Source organism: Equus caballus, chromosome 8 (assembly GCF_041296265.1).
Source record: "Equus caballus isolate H_3958 breed thoroughbred chromosome 8, TB-T2T, whole genome shotgun sequence".
NCBI lineage: Eukaryota > Metazoa > Chordata > Mammalia > Perissodactyla > Equidae > Equus > Equus caballus.
Genome location: NC_091691.1, coordinates 83,610,390 through 83,628,479, shown reverse-complemented (window position 1 = coordinate 83,628,479; position 18,090 = coordinate 83,610,390).

Below are 18,090 nucleotides of genomic sequence, written 5' to 3'. Positions count from 1 at the left end.
CCTGGTTGTGCTATGTGGGACACCGCCTCAACATGGGTTGATGAGTGGTGCCATGTCCGCGCCTAGGATCTGAACTAGCGAAACCCTGGGTCACCGAAGCAGAGTGTGAACTTAACCATTAGGCCATGGGGCCAGCCCCTGGGCAAAGGATTTAAACAGACATTTCTCCAAAGAAAATATGCAGATGGCCAATAAGCACGTGAAAAGATGCTCAGCATCCTTAGTCATTAGGGAAATAAAAATCAGACCTACCATTCACACTCACTAGGATGGCTAAAATGAATGAGGCAGAAAATAAAAAGTGTTGGCAAGGGATGTGGGGAAATTGAAACACTTATACGATGCAAGGGAAAGTAAAATGGTGCAGACACTATGAAAAACAGTTTGGCAGTCCCTCAAAAAGGTAAACACAGAGTTACTATATGATTCTGCAATTCCTCTCCCAGGTATCTACCCAAGAGAACTGCAAATGTATGTTCCACACGAATGTTCATAGTATCATTATTTATAATAGCCCAGACACAAAAACAACCTAAATATTCATCAATGGATGAATGGATAAACAAACTGTGATATATCCATCCAATGGAATATCATTTGGAGTACTGATCCATGTTACAACATGGATGAACCTTGAAAACATCATGCTACCTGAAAGAAACCAGACACAAAAGGCCACATAATATAAAAATCAATTTATTAAAAATGTCCAGAATAAGTAGATTTTAAAAGATACAAAGTAGATTAGTGGTTGTCGAGGGCTATGGGAAAGGGAGATGGGGAGTAACTGCCAATGGATACGTGTTTTGTTAGGGGGGAGATGATCAAAATCTTCTATAATTATATAGTTGTTTTTTTTTTTTAAAGATTGGCGCTGAGCTAATATCTGTTGCCAATCGTTTTTTTTCCTTTTTTCTCCCCAAAGCCCCCCAGTACACAGTTGGATACTCTAGTTGTGGGTCCTTCTAGTTGTGCTGTGTGGGACGCCGCCTCAGCGTGGCCTGATGCCAGGTGCTAGGTCTGCACCCAGCATCTGAGCCAGCGCAACCCTGGGCCCCCGAAGCAGAGCATGTGAACTTAACCACTCAGCTACTGGCTGGCCCCCTATAATTATATAGTTTTGATGGTTGCACAACTCTGAGAATACACTAAAACTCACCAAATTGTATACCTTAAAAGAATGAATTTTATTGTGTATGAAGTACATCTTCATGTAGTTGTTATTTACAAAAAGAGAGAAGTTGAATAGTTCACAGAATTATTGGAGGGACTGAAGAATCATGCTCAGGGTGAAATAGCTAGGAATGGTGCTGCAGAACCTGCTGTGTAATTGGTCTACTCGGGCCACCCTGTCTGGGCCACTGTGTCCTAGAGGATGCATATAGCAGTGCCTTGAACACACTGCCATCTTTGGCCCAGGAAGTCAAACTTGCTGCTGCTCCAGAACTCCAGAATGCTGCCAATTCAAAGCCTTGGGTGGGGTGTCTGATCTGAAGGTTCCAGGCCATATACTAATGCCCAGCTGCAAGGCAGACTGGAAAAGTCAGTGTCAGTATCTTCTGTGATGGAAGTTAGACCACCAGACTCATAATCGAGGAACCCCAAACTTGAGAAGGTGGGTCAGCTGCTAAACTGCAGGAGAAGAATGGCAAATGATCCCTACAGCATCACATTTATTTTGTAGCTCTCCCTGAGCTTCTGCAGACTAGAACAAAACAATCTTAATCATAGTTCCTATACTTTCTCTCAATTATTATTTCCCTGCCCCTCAGCTGTCCCCTGATAATTGTCTATCTTGAACCTCCATTGCTGCCAGGCAATATTTCAATTGGCATTAACCAAGACATTAGCTCTTAGGGTTTCATACTGTTCCAGAGCATTTAATTTTAATAGGAAACTATTGAGAACCAAAAGCTTTTATGATAGAGAAATCTGAATAGCGCAGTAGAAAAAGAACAGGCTTTGGAATAGGGCAATCTTGAATATGAATTTCAACTCTGATCTCAAGCAAGTTTCTTACCTTCTGAGTCTCAGTTTCTGCCTCTGAAAATGGAGATGATGTTTACCTTCTGGGGTCAGCGTGAGTACTTAAAGAGCTCATACTCATAAAGCCCACAGCACTCTGGCCAGCACCTAGGAGATGCTCAGTAAATGGAAGCTGTCAGAGGAGCGTATCAGTGATACCAAGGTATTCTGAGAAGAGAAGAGCTGCGAGCTTGGATGTGTTTGGTCACTGCCCGAAGCAGGTACCTTGGCAGTGGTTAGGCCCAGGCAGCCCTAACAGAGCTTGGAGGCCAGAAAAGAGGAAAGGACACCAATGAGAGGCTGAGGCCATTTCTGAAGATGGTTATACTGAGTGTGAAGTCTTTCGCTCAATCTGCCTTTTTAGACTCAGATTCAAACCCTTCCCTTTATTCTTGCATCTTCAGCTGGTAGGAAGAACTATCCAGGTTTCAAGACCCCACAGTTTCCAATTCAATTTCGAAGTTTATTAGAAAATAAAAAGTAAATGCAAGATTCTGCGAAGGAAGTGAAAGCATGTGCATTTCACATGGCTCAGAGGGAGGAGTCAAGGAATCCCAGCCCAAGAATAAAAGGATTATAACTATTATAAAACATGTGGCTATAAAGACGGTCTTTAGGTGAACGAAAAGCTACTACTAAATGCGTCTAAATCACGCATTCATTTGTTCAAATGCATATATTGAGACTCTACCAGTGGATGGGGCTGAAACGACTTTCCCCTTGCTTCATGTTTCCATACGGAAGATGATGGGGTTCAGGACATGCTACCCAAAAATATGGCCCCTGGGCATATTGAATATTTCAAGCCGGAGGAATCTGAGAAATGGCATGTGCAGGAAGGACTGTCTGACCTTCCTCTGAAGCAGCTCATAAAACCCTCATGTGACAAGCACCCTTCCTATACCCAGAGGAAAGGAGCATCCTCCTCCCCAAGACAGAGGGACACCTGCAAGAATCCAAACAGGCCTTGCTCAGTTTCCCTAGTTCACTACACTCACCTCATACCCTTTGTCCTGTCATATTCCTCCAGGACTGTCCACTTGTCATCAAACCTAGCATAAAACCATCCAAGTCTAATCATTCCTTGGGGTCTTCATTTCCTTCTGAAGGCTCCCATGTCACGTAAAACTTAAATTGAATACATTTGTGTGCTTTTCTCCTGTTACTCTGTCCGTGTCAGTTAAATTTTCAGATTCAGCCTAAGAAGGTCAGGGAAAACTTTTTCCTGCCCTACAGAGACAGCCATCACTGTAACACTTCTGACTTCCGGTATCTTTCTGCCACTCACTTTTCCCCAGGATACACACGCACGCACACGCACACGCACACACACACGCACACACACACAGACACACGCATACATACGTGCATAATTGGGAGAGAGAGACTTGGGCTGATGGCGGAAGCTTTTTCCCTTCTGTACCGGGGGGCTGACCTCCCCAGCTGTGGGAGTGAACTTGGTCTGAGGAGAGGACGAACTGTCACGGAAGATGGAGAAGAGAAGAGACAGAAGATGGTCTGACGGCCATCTCCCCAGGCCTGCTTTTCTGGCCAGGTGCTTGCTTTCCACGCACCGGCCTCTGTGCTGGGACTGAATTCTGTTCTTTCCCAAATGGCCAGGACTTCCTCCCAGTATCAGAGACACCTCCTGTCTCCCTGGCTACATTTCTACTCTGACAGCAGGGTGCTTCCCGCGCTTCTCCCCACCACCGTGCCAGCTTTCCGAATCTGTCCAGCCTGTAGACCATTCTTCTGGCCTGTCCTTTGGCCCCAGTATCTCAGAACACACCTTCCCACTGCGTCACAGACCCTGCTTCCTGCTAATGCCCTCAAGTCTGGCAGCTGCGGCCCCTTCCCTGGTTACCGCCTCCCACAGGGCTCCACCCTGGCAACCCTGGTCCTGGCATCTCGCTGCATCTCCCCATTCCCCTCCTCTCTAAAGCCCTGGCAGGCAAAACTAGAACAAAGGGACTAAGTGGAAGGGTCAGGAGCTCCTGGAGACGAAAGGAGCCTTTGTTGTCATCGGCTTTCTCCTCCGGGCTCTGGCCTCTGTGAAGAGCTGTACCGCTACACCGTAATGTTAACACTCACCCACTGATCCACAGCACTTGGCCTGCCTTTCCCCACCATCTGTGCAGCAACATAAGAGCCTGGCTGTGCGTCCTGCAGACCGTAAATAAACTGGTAGTCTCAACTTCTGAGGGAAAACCAAAGCACACAAATTATGTTAATTCCATTCCTAACCCATTTACAGGCATACATTAGTATGAATCACGTTACTGCTCCAGCTGTTTCATTGTTACAAATCATCTTCAGTGATAAAACCATCAGGTATAAATAACAGCACAACTCTCCTGCTAGCCCACAGCCCTCCACAACTGCCAACACAGTCTTGCTTAACTACAGTAGAAAATCTGGTGCAGCGACTGGGGATTTAAAGCCCCTCAGTGATTCTGATGCCCTAAAACGGATATTCACGGTGATGTTCCAAAGAAAACGCAGCAACAGTGGGCTATGGTAGCTGGGTAGAGCTGGGGATTGTTTTAGAACTCGAATCCCAAGCATTCAAGCTCCCATGCTCGCTAAGATCGATGCACGTCACATTCTAATGAGTGTTGGGTCTTACATAATTATTGAGCAGATGGGCTGTAGCCATGATTTTGTGCAAATGGAAATTACCTTCTAAATGAAATGTGCTTGAGAAAGACACACCAGTCTCAAATTTCCAAACACAGAGGGGAAAAAAAAGCTCACCGAAGTCCCATTATTTACTCAGCTGGTTTTGAATGCAAGTCTCGTAGCCAATGTTTTGAAAAATCTATCCCACAGTCTCAGGAACAGGGAGAGGTAAAGCGCACTGCACGGGGTCCTCGCTCTTCCTCAGGCCTCAACAGCAAACCATCTGCAGAGAGGGAGAAGCTTTGCTATTCTTTGGGCATAGGCCAGGGAGGTTCACAGTCCAGTTCTTTCTTTTTCTTTAACATAGTTTAAATTGAGGTGTAATTAACATACAATGAAATGCACAGCCCTTGGATGTTGAGATGGATGAATTGTGACAACTGTATATGCACATGTAACTAACACTCAAAGCAAGATATAGAGCGTTTGCATCACGCCAGAAAGTTTCCATCCTTATCTTCCACCAGGCAATCACTAATTTGCTTCCTGTCACTGTAGAATTAGTTTTGTCTGTTCTAGAATGTCATATATGTAGAATCACACACTGGTAAGTTTTTTGTGCTTAGCTTCTTTCGTTCAACATAATGTTTTTGAAGAAATCTTTCAGGTTTTTGCTTAGATTTGCAGTTTGCTCTTTTTTAAAATTGCCAAGTCGTACGCCATTGTATGAATATACTACAATTTCTTTATCCATTTATCTGTTGATGGACATTTGAATTACTTCCCATGTTGGCTCTAATTCAATGGGGAAGGGAAAGTCTTTTTAATAATGTTGCTGGAACAACTGAATACATGAGTGGAAAAAAAATGGAACCTTGATCCCTGTCTCACTCCATATACAAAAGCTAATTCAAATGGATAACACACCTAAAGGTAACACCCAAAGGCACAAAGCTGCTAGAATGAAGCGTAATAACTTCACAACCTTGGGATGGGCAACGAGTCCTTGAAGAGAATACAAAAAGCACTAACCATTAACAAAAATGAGAATAAGGGCCAGCCCAGTGGTGCCGCAGTTAAGTTTGCACATTCCACTTTGGCGGCCTGGGGTTCACTGGTTCAGATCCCGGGTGCAGACCTACACACTGCTTGGCAAGTCATGCTATGGCAGGTGTCCCACATATAAAGTAGAGGAAGATGGGCACAGATGTTAGCTCATGGCCAGTCTTCCTCAGCAAAAAAAGAGGAGGATTGGCAGCAGATGTTAGCTCAGGGCTAATCTTCCTCACAAAAAAAAAAAAGAAAAAAGAAAAAAAGATTAAGTTGGACTTCATCAAAATTTAAAATTTCAGCTCAGGAAAAGATACCATTAAAAAATGAATAAGCAAACCACAGACTGGGAAAAAATACTCACAACACACATATCTGACAAAGGACTTGGATCCAGAATATATAAGGAATGCTTACAAATACCAATAAAAAAGCAAACAATCCAATTAAAAATGGCAAAAGACTTGAACAGACACTTCACAAAAGATGCACACATGGCCAATAAATCAAAAGAGTGCTCAAAATCTTTAGCCATTCAATTTTTTAAAATTCCTCATGTGAAATGGATCTAGTCAGTCACTCAATGTGTTTCTCATTCCCCCTATTATGCTGGAAGGGCTACATATAAAATGCTAAACGAAAGTGGATTTTGTATTCAAAGACTCAGTCCTCCAGGCCCCTCAGACTGCATGCGTTCTGCTTAGTAATTACAAAACTTTTTCTAGAACTGCTGAGGTGAACTTGCCTGCAGCTGTCAGAGCCCTTCTTTGTCTGGTGCAGTGCTGCAAAAAGGAAAAGCTCCGAGAGCTCGAGCCTGGGAGAAGTGGGTGGCCTGGGGGCAGCAGGAAGAGCAGGTCAGCCCAGGAGGGAGGGGAAGTGGTGACAAGGGCACAGGGGTTTCCTTCCTACCGGGTAAGTTCCGCCCTATGCGAAGTTCAGGTTTGGTGCTTTTAAAAGCAGAATAAAATAAAAATCTCCAAAAGGCTCGCTGCTCATCACTAACCACTTAAAAGTCAAAACATTACAGCCTTTCATGTGACTAGACTTGGGCTTTCCTAAAGAATAGCAACGTGTATAGTTCATCAACGCACCTGCTTATGAAGCTCCTATGTACGTCAGGCACCGTTACAGGCGTGGTAAAGTGTCACTGGGTGGTACGCAACAGCAAGAAGCTCAGAAGATTCCAAACAGGCTGTGTTCCATCTAATGGGTCAGCCATCCAGACCAGGTAGCTAAGGAGGAGTCCCCACTGTACGAGGAAACTGAATAGTGACGGAAGTGCCCCCGGCCCAGGGCATTTGAAACGTTGGAAATCGGCTGATGTTAAGTATGTGTTTTGTGTCGCTCTCTGAGTCTGGGAAACAGCTGGGATAAAGAACAAGTATTTTATTTGGATCTCAATTCAATCAGATTGAGATGAAATTCAGGAGAAAATAGAGTCTGCCTTCTAGCTACATTTTGAGAACCCCAGCACAGGTGGAAGAGAAAGACACATGCTAAGAAGGAGGCAGGCTCTTGAGGATGGTGTTAACTCAACAATATAGAATATAACAGGGGCACAGTGACATCTAATTAAACCTCATCATTCGGGTGTGAGGGCTCCCATATAAATAAATTTATCAGATAACTGAGTCTTGTCTATTTAAAAGCAATTTTAAAAATTTTTTAAAAATATATACTTTATTTAACCCACTATACCCAAAATATCATTCCAACAGGTAATCTGTTTGCAATTTATTAATAAGGTATTTTACATTTTTTTTTGGTACCAATTTTTGAAAGCCAGTGTATATTGTATGTATATGGCACCTCTCGATGTGGACCGCATTTCAAGTGTTCAATAGCCACATGTGGCTCGTGGCCGGCTCCCCTCCTGGACAGCATGGACATGGGGCCTCACTGCTCATGCTTGGCCTAGCACTGCTTTAGCACATGGGTATTTTCTTCTCAAGATTTCAGCTCCTTAAAGGCATCTTTTTAACATTGTAACTTCCACAGTGCCCTCCTTAAAAGGGCTGCTTAACAAATACTGACAAACTAAAGTTAATTGAATAAGAACTTGTTGATTGGGGTCTGCCCTGTGGCTGAGTGTTTAAGTTTGCGAGCTCCGCTTCAGCAGCCCAGGTTTTTGCTGGTTCGGATCCCGGGCGCGGACATGGCACCCACCGCTCATCAAGCCAAGCTGAGGCGGCATCCCACAGGCCACAACTAGAAGGACCCACAACTAAAAATATACAACTATGTACCAGGGGGCTTTGGGGAGAAAAAGAAAAAAAAACTTGTTGATTAATTGTCTAATTTAGTCTTATGAACTTTTACTCAAAATGTTATTATTTTGGCCGACCAGCCCCATGGCCAAGTGGCTAAGTTTGTGCACTCTGCTTTAGCGGCCCAGGGTTTTGCTGGTTCGGGTCCTGGGCGTGGACATGGCACCGCTCATGAGGCCACGCTGCGGTGGTGTCCCAATAGCGCAACTAGAGGGATCTACAACTAGAATATACAACTATGCCCTGGGACACTTTGGGGAGAAGAAGGAAAAAAAAGGAAAGATTGGTAACAGATGTTACTGCAGGTGTCAATCTTAAAAAAAAAAAACTATTAAAAAATGCACCCTTTAAAAAAAACGCTATTTTTTAAACTTTTTCATGACTTAAAAAAATATTTTCCCGGGGCTGGCCCGGTGGTGTACTTGTTAAGTTTGCACACTCTTCTTTGGCAGCCTGGGGTTCACGGGTCCAGATCCCGGGCACAGACTCTACCCACTGCTTCATCAAGCCAGGCTGTGGCAGCATACCACATACAAAATAGAGGAAGACGGGCACAGATGTTAGCTCAGCGGCAATCTTCCTCAAGCGAGAAGAGAAAGATTGGCAACAGATGTTAGCTCAGGGCCAACCTTCCTCACCAAAAAAAATACATACATGTATATATACATAATTTTTTTTCCTCTGCTTGGTTATCTTGGGTATATGCTGAGCTGCTTTTTCTGCATTTTATTTATTTGCTTTAGAGGCAGCTTCTATTTTTCCTGTAAGTCAGGGATAAGTATGCCACCCCACTCTGCCTCCCCAGCCCTCCGTGTCCTGGCTGGGGACAGTCCCAGATGCGGGGACAGTGGATCTAATAACCAGGAACAGATGCCGCCTGAGTTTCCCACACCTGCCAGATAGGATTCCCCGGGGTGTTTGTTAGAGACAGAGATTTTCAGTCAAAGCAAAAATTTTGTGATGGTTCAGCATTTTAGTTGGAAAACCTTTGAAGATGAAATAATACTTTGTCTGCATAGTGTTTTACCATTTACAAAGTGTATTTGAGCTTGCCCTCTTTTGATCCTTAAACGACCTTAAGCGGTCTGGAGGGTAAATGTTAGGTATGCCTCTTGTCAGGAAGGGAAACCGAGACTGGGTGACAGGGTGGATTGCCTGATGTCAGATAGCTGATAAGTGATAGATATATTTTTGAATACAGGTCTTCTGATTCCAAGTGTCTCCCAAATCATTAAGCCCGACAGTTTATAATTAGAGATTGTCTGCACCAAGTACTCAAGTTATATTGGTTCCAATCCTGTCTTGCTAATTGTCAGGAATTAGGACCCCCAGAGAGTCCCCCAGAGAGTTCTGTGAGCATCCTGGTGCTGCTTCCCACTTGCCCAGGTGCAGGTCCCACCTAGGTTTCCACTCCATCTGTCTTAGGATGTCACCCCAGTCCTCCGGTTCATTGTAATCACCATGGAGAGCTCTCTGCTCTTGCACACTTCTGCCCTCTGCTGGTGGCCCCTGGTCATAGCACGTCTTTGGCTACCACGGCTACTTCATTCCAATGTGGGACCCGTCTTTCCTATTCTCCCCGAGACATCTCAGGGACCATGTGGTCACTTTCAACCAAACTTGGCTGAAGTGTTGCTCAGAGGATATATAAAAAAAACAAACCCAAAGAACAACTGATAACTCCAAGTAGATGTGGCTACATGCTGAGCTTCCAGCCCCGACCCGTGCCCGGAGTTCCCAACTGTGTTTGGTTCTCAACCTACTTCCACCTGTAAGTGCCAGCTCCTGCGTAGCTGTACATGAGGTCCAAAAAAACGACGTGAGAGTGCAAAGGAAAAAGGAACTTTCCCCCTTCCGTCTGTGGAAAGTGCATCTTTCAGGTTCTCATTTGCTGACCCAGAGTCTGGCTAGTAGGATTGACAGTGGAAATGGCCGCTGTTCTGGGGGACGTCCGTCTTCCTCCACAAGGGCTTGCATTATGGCCTTGAGTGGGACAAGTGAAATTACCCTGGAAAGTGGTAACCCCACAACCCTAAGTTCTGGGGTATTCAGACCTAAACGACCCTGCATCGGAGATATGGCCGCTTCCTTTGCACAGTCTTTCCTTTCGTGCAAACTCAAGTTCAAGTCTGCAGAGCCCTCCTGTTCCCACGGAAACTCAGATCTGGACCTCCTGCTTGTTCAAGAACGTGCACAGCTCCCCGAAACAGGCGAGATATCCCACAGGCACAGAGCAATCTGACTCCCTGCGGAGAAAAATCAAATCTACTCTGAGAAAATAAACCTCTGCTTAAAAAAAAAAAAAAAAAAAAAAAGACACTTTGTTTGCAAAACCAAGAAAAAGCTTGACTTCTCAGTCTGAGAAATCTGTATTTGGACCACTTTGCCCATCCAGGTTTTTTCCCTAAAGACGTCTACACCACTAGCTCTGCCTTGGCTCTACCCTCAGCCAGGGGCTTTCTCTGACAAAGGGACAGAAAGGGGCAGCCTGCCCCAGCGAGAAATTTAATATCCACCTCTTAGGAAGTAGAAACTGCTTCTGACTTTTTAAAGTGACGCTTTTACCAGCTGCTAAACCCATAAGGTTTCCACAAACAGATCGCGGTTCTAGTCAGGGCAGCCTGTTTCTCTGGGTGTGATGCCAGCCCAGCGCTCTGCCCCCTGAAACGGTGTGGACAGAACAGCACTGCACCTTAGCGGGATGACTCAGCCGTCATTATGAACATCAATTACCGAACATCAATTACCGTGCTGTTCTAATACAATGGCGCCTTCAGGGAAACTGGGCTGAGCGGGTCAGTTTGCCCTGGGATTGAGTGGCCCAAACAACTCTCCTTAGAGTTCTGTCTCCTGCTGTGTAGGGTTTTTATTTCTTACTTAGGTTTCAGGCTGTCACATTTTTCCTTCTTGCTACTGTCAGTGAATCTGCTACCGTCTTCCTTTCTCGTCCTTGCCGTGGGCTGAGAATCCTGACCTCTAAGCTTAGCAGAACTGTTTCTAAATCAAGAGTGTATATATTCTGAGTGAGGATTTTGGGGGCTTCCATCCGAGTAGAAACCATGTTTAGCTTCTTAATTTGTTTCTCCTTTTTCCACTTCTGTTGTTGATGTTCATTTGTCTATCTAGTCCTTCAACAGCTATTTATAAAGTGATTTATGTGTCAGGCTCCAGGGCCGTGGTTCTCGACCTTGGCTGCACACTGGGGAGATGCACAAACTCCCACTGCGGGGCTGCCCATTCCGGAAGACTCTGATGTAACTGCTTCTGGAAAAGCTCGGGCATCAGGATTTTTAGAAGCTTCTCAGGCATTCTAACATGGAGCCTGGCTTAAGAACCCCTGCTCCAAATGCTAGGTGACCCCCCCTCAGAGGTCTCGGGTGTCAAGGCCCTTTGCGAATCCATCACTTTCCTCTCCTCGTGGCACCTGACAGCCATTTCCAACTCCGGGAGTCTTCAAAGCTTTATTTTACCCCAACTTTTTGCTACTTGGAATATTTGAATCTTTAAATACGTTCTTGTGGACATTTCTCTTTTGAATAATGTGTCACACATATGATTAGAAAGATTAAATCTTTGGACCTGAGGCTGGCCCCGTGCTTGACTGGTTAAGTTTGCAGTCTCCGTTTCGGCGGCCCAGGGTTTTGCCGGTTCGGATCCTGGGCACGGACATGGCACTGCTCATCAAGCCATGCTGAGGCGGCGTCCCACATGCCACAACTAGAAGGACTCACAACTAAAATACACAACTATGTACTGGGGGGCTTTGTGGAGAAGAAGAAGAAGAAAAAAGGAAGACTGGCAACAGATGTTAGCTCAGGTGCCAATCTTTAAAAAAAAAAGAATCCTTGGACCAGCATCTGATATTGTCGCAGACAATAAACTTTCATTGGTCACTGATTTGTCATCAGATCTTGGTATTTAAGAAATCTGACCTTCTTCCCAGAACAGAATTTTATCTTGAGCTATAGAGGGCACAGTCTGCTCCAAACACTGCTTCCTTCTTCATCTTCCAGACTTGAAACTTGGGGTTCCTCTTCAGCATGGAGGTCTGATTTAGCAGCTCAAAGACAAGAGCTGTAGTTCTCATGTTACCATTGCTTACTGTGTGACCTTGGGTAAGTCACTTAACCACTCTGGGCTGTAGATGCCTCTTTTTTAAGTTTTCAATAATACATACCATAAACTTAATTTTACAATCAAAGTGTTGCGGTGACCATCAGTTGAGAAGGATTGTCAATGCATGCTTTTTTGTAAAACAAACAAACAAACAAACAAAAAAACCACATTCAACTGCATTATCGCAAGGGAACATATCTTTTGTGAGTTTGTGTTGGTCCCTTGCTTCTTCTTCTCTTTTCCACAAGTTTGGCTTTAGTTTAAGTCTTTAAAACCAGATACATATATTATTAAAATATTTCTGAGTCTCTTATAAGGTACAAATAGCATACTGTTTAAATTTGGGATAGAATTTCTTTTGTATTAAATCTATTTTGGATGAGGATTGGGAATGTGTGCAAAGATGCAAATAATCTTTTAGGGAAGCAAAGCCCAGTCTTCAGAATGGAAGATAAAGGTTTCTGGGAGCTGCTGAGGCCTAGACAGCACCCCCCTCACCCCCCCCCCAACAATGACTCTTGTTATGCATGCAGGAGGGTAGAACACCCAGCAGTGGGCATGGCACCACCCAAGGTTAAGCCGCCAAGAGCAGAGTTTCGTAAGGCAACTCAGGCTGGCGATGACGCAGACAGCCCATTAGAAATGTGTCTTCCCAAAGTTCTCCCCGTAGGAAGGACATAGCTCTTCCAGGCCCGTGGAAGCCTAGTGGCAGAGGACCAGTGCATTTTAGATGTCCAGAGCTGACAAAGGGAAATCAGAGAGAGAAGAGAAAAGTGAACTGCCATTCCATTTTCCTTTCTCCATTCCTCCATCCTCAGGCTCGGCGTCCCCCTCCCCCTCCACACAGCAGAGAGGGCAGGGGAGGGAACAGCTGTGACTTCTGCACCAGATGGAGCCTGACGATTTCGTAGACACAAATGGGGCCTGGGGTCGGGGGAGTGGGATGGCTCAGGAGAGGGTTCCTGGGCCCTGAAGGAGAGGAGACATTAAAGGATCCACACAGTGTGGGGAGAGGGGAGATGATGGGAGGAAAGAAATGTCCCAGGGAGGGGAGGCTGGGGCAGCCAGTGGAGCGCTCTGCTCCTACATCTTCTCATCTGCCTCAGCCCTCACACTCAGCTCCTTCGCTCCCACAGTCACTTTCTCCAGGCTGCTCCCAGCCAATGAGTCCGCCAGTGGGAGCGCCAGCCCTTTGGGGCCTGACACAGGACCCCTCCCATGCAGTGGGGCTCTCCATCTGCCTGGCTGCAACTCCTCCCCTCTCTCCTTTCACAGCTGTCGGAGTCCTGCTGTGAAGTTCCCCCCATCTACTCCTGCTTCCTTTCCCCTTTGTCTTTCAAGGCTGTCCCCAATAAATCTCTTGCACGTCTCATTCCATCTTGGCATCTGCTTCTTGAAAGACCCAAACTGACTGAGACCCTCTGGGATGTCAAGGGAACACCTACAGAAGGCAGTCCCAGTGAACATGCAAGGGGTCCTTTCTCATCTGCCCGCTCATAATCGCCCCTCTCCCATCCACAAAACAAAGAGATGCCTCTTACCCAGCCAGAATCCTACCATGAACATTGCCCTGGGGTATGAAACACGTCCCAGGTGCCAAACAAAAGGGCAATTTGAAATATCAGCATTCGCCTCTATGAATCAAGATACTACTGTAGAGAAGGGACAAGGTTTCCTCCACTCTCTTAGGGTCCCTGGCTGGGTCTTAAAGTTAAAGTGACAATGACAGATTAACTGGAGAAAAGCATACAGATCTATTTAGTACAAGTTTCATGCAATGCGGGAGCCTTCATAAAGAAATGAAGACCTGATGAAATGGTTAAACCTGAGTGCGTTTATGCTGGGGTTGATGCAGAGTGCAGCGCTGTGGAAAGATATGACAGGACTGAGAATAAGGTAAGCATAGTCAGCTGAGGGAAACTTAGCAAGACCTGCTTGTTCAGGTTTTTCTAGGTGTCCCTCCATCTTGGAGATAAGGACGCTCCCTTCCTCTAGGTATGGGGAGGGCACCTCTCACATGAGGGTCTTAACACCTGCTTCTGGGGGAGAGGGGGAGGTCAGAGACTCCTGCCTGCATCTGTAGTTTCTCAAACTCCTTCAATTTAAAATATTCAATGTGCCAAGATGCCATCTTTTGGGGTAGCGTGTCCAGAACCCCATCACTACAAACTTGTGATTGGCCCAGTGTTAAGCATATTGCTGTTAAGGGTGAAACCACAGCATAAGAAATGGGTGTTGTGACCCATGTCATCAGGCTCTTGTTTCAAATCTATTAGAGACTGGGGCAGCAGAAGTGATGACAATTGTCATGTAAATATTTCCTAGAGTGGCCATGAGAAGGCCCCTCACAGACCTCCAATAGGGAGCTCGGTTGACTAGGGGTCCCAGTTACTGCATTCTGATATCCATTGTCACACTTCCCACAGATGTGCTCAGCCAACGACTGAGTATGGCTGACCTGGTCCTGGGAGACTCGTGACTCCTCTGATGGCCAGCTTTGGCTCCAGAACTCTCTGATGGCCTTGCTGAACCTTCCTTAGACTGTACAGCCGCCTAGGGCGCTGCCACTCTCTCCCTACATGTGGTCTCAGACTTGCATTGCAGTCTGAGAGGTCTCCCTGACTCCCCAGCACTCCCCCTGCCTCCGTTTTCTCTCATCCTTGTTTCCTCTAATAAAGCCTTTGCATGTGTAAGCCCATCTTGCCATCTGCATCTTGGAGAACCCAGACTGACTCACCTGGTTTCTTCCATCATGATCCACCCCTCCCCGGGCTGTCAAAGACTGCACTGACTGCTCCCAAGATGGAGCCCCGCGATGGCTGTGGCGCCTTCTCTCACCCGGGCCCCACATTCACGGCAGGCTCTGTGCCTTAGCTCTCCATCTCTCCCACATTAAGAGTCAGAAATGCAAGGATCCCATCACGGAGGACATATGTTAAAAGGATGATTTGAATTAAAAGTGAAGTTGGACTTTTTCTAACAGAAAGGAAGTCTGATCTGGCTGATTGACTTGGCGATGAGGACTGGCCTTGCCATTCAGATTACGCGGCAGACATTCTCTGTACTGAGTGAGTGAAATCCACAACTCCCAGATTTTGTAAAAAAACTCCACGTGTTTAAGCATGTAATTTAAAAATTATATTTTTAATTACATTGATAAGCAAGTATTGAAATTAACGATACTTCAGTTTTTTCCAGCCTTTTCTGAGTATATCAAGAATGAGAATATGCTTCCAAAGTAAGAGTAACTGGTATAATTAACAGTCAGTTGGTAAATCTTGGTAAAACTTTTGGTGTACTTCCCAGACAGTGAAAAAAAATGAGCAATTCCAGTGATTGGGTAACAAATCCTTTTGCAAGTCAAATGGTTTCCAATTCTCTGCCTTGAGCAAAATTGAAAGAGTGCTTAACTGAGCTGTCAACTGATAGACGAAAAATATGATTTTTGGCATTTGCCATGAAAGGAGCTCAAGGAATTGAGTGCTGCTGCAGTAAGAGAAATCCTGTGTTTCTACCTGCTTGTTTACATAAACCAATGTTCACCAGCTCTTGAATCAACAAAATGAAGCATAAGAATATAATTGTTGCTAAACCTGTCTCATTCATCCCCATAAACAGGAGCTCAATGGAAGAAATGAAGAAACACACACCTTCATCTAGCTCACTGAGATATGCATTTCAAATACAATTTTACTTTTTCCTGCATTATTCCATTCTCTGCCTCCATCTTCATATTGTCTTTTTCATTGTGTATGTGAAATCTCCCTCTGCCTCCCATTATAAGGATAAATGTGATTGCCTCTAAGGCACAGGTAATCCAGATGATATCCCCATCTCAAGATCCTTAACATAATCTCACCTGCAAAGACCCTTTTTCAGAATGATGTAACATTTACAGTTTTCAGGGATTACAACCTATATCTTTGGGAACCATTCTTTGGTATAACTAAACCTGGGAACTGACGTTAACTTAGTTGTAATAAAGCTTCCATCAGTAACTGAAGCTTATCCACTGTGTGGCCCCTGGTTATAGCGTTCCCTTGTGGGCTTGGCCTCTGGGTTCCTAAATGTTTAGTGCCACCTTCAATTATCAACAACACTCAACTGGGTGGCCCCTCAAACTCCACGTGTCTGCCTGAGATAGGAATCTGGAGGAAAATGTTTCAGACACTTGTAATCAGAGGGAGATATGGATGGAAGTAGGACAATGGGTTCCAGAGCTTGGTCTGGGAAGGAATGATGTGGTCCACAAGGGGAGGAAGGGAGACTCATTCATCAAATACTGCTTTGTGCCAGTTGTGTCATTTTATAATGGCAAGGGATTCCTGGAAGCCTATGTGTCCTCAGGGGGGTTCTCTATAGAAGAAGAGAAATTTTCTAGGCCACAGGACAACTCTTCAAGGGGCCCAGTGGGGCAGGACACTCTGTACCTCTATCTCCTAAACCTGCCCTCCCTGAATAGTGGTGAGAAAAGAGGGGAGAGGAGAAACGTGAGCTCAGCCTCCATTTTTGGGCGCTGTTGGAGAAGAAAGCCAGGTAATAAGAGAGATGGGATGCAGAAATCTCGATGGTGAGCCTCCATCTGTGGTGCTTCTAATCGACAAATGGACCCGAGGTGCAATTACTCAGTGTGAAGGTGCAATTATTCCATGTCTTTCAGGAGAGCCACAAAAATGGGTTGCTATTTTTGGAAACTTCTCTGTGAGTACCCTGCACACGGTAAGCACTCATTAAATATTTGTTAATGCGTTGGTGTTTCCACTGGGGAAAGAAGGGCTTCAGCCATGCAGAGCATTTGTAACTTTGGGTCAGTGGTGGATTCCTTTTATTCTGTCCTGACATTCGCTGCTCCAAGAACTCTGTACCTCTAAGTCAGGTGGCTTCACGTTGCATTTGGATTAGCACCGAACTGTTTTGAACCAACATGGACGGTAGAGAAACAGTTTTCTTTTGGGTTTTAAAAGCATCATCTCTATCCATTTATGGTATTTAGTCCATTCTGAGTCAATCAGATAATTCAAACAAATGACGCAATGCTTTTCTTCTTTACTAACCTTTTTTATTTATTTTCTCAGCCTTTCTAAGGCATGCTGCATTTTCTTGTTGTCCACTCCTTCACACACACACACACACACACACACACACACGCACACACACACACACAGTGTCCTGTCCCTCCTAATTTGGTGCCAGCTGCAATATGACTAATAGGCAATTACCGTGTCCTCTGGAGAGTCAATGGAATATTAAATATTAAGAGTCTTGCGATTGGGTGCAATGTTTGGGTAGTGATTTCAATTATGTTGGAGCTAAAAGAACAGTGACCTACTACAATTCTTCCAGAACAGAACCGAGCCAGGGGCTTTCCTGACTGTCACCGGAGGGCAGAGTTGAATTCGAGGCCTGGCTCTAGTACTAATTTACTCTGTGACTTCGTGCCCACGGGACTCACCCCTGCTTGGAGCTTTGAGCCTCTCTTTTCTCCCAGACCATTCTCACTTGAGCATCAGGTCCCCGCCTTCACGCCATCCTCTGTGGCCCCTGAGTCTAGAGTAGAGACCCCTGTTACGTTCCCCCAGGCCCTTATCACCCGTCACTCCATGCATTTATTCATTTATCTGAGTACCTCATATACGCCAGGCACTGTGCTAGATGCTGGGCATGCAGTGTGAAAAGAAGGATGCCTGCCCTTATGGAGCTTACGGCACCCGGTGGGGAGGGGATGGTGGGACAGACACACAACAACCCACCCACAATAAGGATAGAGTTCAACCACGACAAGTGCACCAAAGGAAAAAAGTGGAGGATGATGGGAAATTCACCAAGTGACATAAAGGGACTGACCTCAGACCTCAGGTTCCAGCTGAAGAGGTGAGAACCCTACGACCATTCTTGTCCAGGTACCTGCCCCACGGCTCTTGCTCTGACGTTTTATTAAACACTACATATGGGGCCTAGTGAGTACCAGCACGTGACGTGACTCTTTCTCCCAACCCTGGGACTTGCCAATCCT